Genomic DNA, 1,879 nt, shown 5'->3' on the forward strand with positions numbered 1-1,879 from the left:
GCTTGCCAGGGAAGCACTTACTCTACTGAGCCATCTCCCCAGCCTCTGCTTTGGCTTTTTGAGCTGGTGATTGAGACTGAGCGTGGTGGTGCATGCCTGTAATCCCAGCTCTTTGGGAGGCTGAATACATGAAAATCACTATGAGTCCAATCTACGTCATGAGACCCTGTAGATCCTTTAGACCCTCACTAACACACACACACACACACACACACACACACACACACACACTTTAAAAAGTACTGGGGATATAGTTCAGTGCAGGATCCTGGGTCCAATTCCCCCTTCCACACACACACACACACACACACACACACACACACAGTTTCTGAACCAGGGGCCTAGCCCATGAGGACAAATACTACTCTCAAAAGGCTGCTGCTTATATAGATAACAACTTCCTGGAGTAGCAGCTATATTGTTTTTTCTCTAATGTTTTCATCTTGGCAGGTGAATCCACGCATGTAACATGCTCTGGTCACTTCCTCGCTTGCCTGCTAGCGTCACATCTGGCGGTGGCTTACACGTGGAATACATACTATATTTTGCTCATGCTACCTTCCCTAGGACCACTGAGAGTTTATCGCGTCCCAGGCACTGTGCTAAACGTCTCACATACCTCATTGCCTTGTGATCCTCACAGTGGAATTTAACTGGGTATATATGATTAGGCCACTCACCAGCAAAGGCAAACCATCTTCAGAAATGAAACATCCAACTCCCTACACAGCGCATGGTGTGCACCTGTAATCCCAGCACTCAAGGGGGCAGGAGGAGCACGAGTCTGAGCCCAGCTCGGGCCACTTGGTGGCTTAGTGAGTCCTGCCTCAAAACAAAAAATAAAAAAGGCTGGGCATGATGCTCAATGTGAAAGCCCTGGATTCAGTCCCCAGTACAGGGAGAGGGAATGTAGCTCCCTAAATCGAATTACTTATTAACACCCAGTTTTCCAGATGTAATCGTAACTTTTTTTTTTTTTTTTAATATGGTGTCTCATTCTGTAATCCAGGTTGGCCTTGAAGTCACTATGTAGCCCAGGCTGGCCTTATACTTGCTGCGATCCTCCTGCCTCAGCCTCTTGAGTGCTAGGGTTCCAGGTGTGCACCACCACACCCAGCTGTAATTGCTAACTTTTCACCAGCAGAAGCCTCAGGTGGAGAGGTTAAGATACCTAAAACGTCTTTAACTGTTGATATCTGTTTGAGAAGGGGCGGTCAAAATAAGAAAAAAAAAAAAAAACCATAATAAGAGTAAATAGGCATTAGGAAATGACCTAAATCCTTCCACCAAATGCTTTGTTTTTATTTTATTTTATTTTAAGCAATGTTGGTAAGAAACAAATAGCAATGAGACAGTTTCAAAACTGATTAATAAGACATTTTCAATAATTAATACATTGTACATTGTTATCTTCTTAGTGGTTATCCATAGTACAGGATGCAGACAAGATATCCTGTCCAAACACTATTAGTACAAATTTTTCTTCTCATTGAATTAAGGGAAAGTATCTGTATATCTATCCTAACTATTCTGTATGTACAAATACAAAATGGTCCTTCTTTGTATTCCCTTTGGTCTTTTTTTTGGTTTAGTCCTGTCACAGATGGGTATTCCATTGCCATCTAAATACTGTAGGTGCGTGAATTCAGCAAAACAACCCAACACAGTCCAGCAGTCCACAATAGTAGTGGGTTATCCTCAGAAGTTGTTGACTTGAGCCTTTTACAGATCATCATGTTGATATGGCTTTACTTTATACACCTCGTTTTTATACTTCTCTGCTGGATGGTTAAGACCAAGATAAAGCAGGACCTATATAACAAGAAATGTAGCTTTTGTATCTGATAAGGTCAGTCAAGTCCCCTCAGGATTTATCCTG

The sequence above is a fragment of the Octodon degus genome, unplaced genomic scaffold (assembly GCF_000260255.1).
Source record: "Octodon degus isolate 3935 unplaced genomic scaffold, OctDeg1.0 scaffold00049, whole genome shotgun sequence".
Classification (NCBI taxonomy): domain Eukaryota; kingdom Metazoa; phylum Chordata; class Mammalia; order Rodentia; family Octodontidae; genus Octodon; species Octodon degus.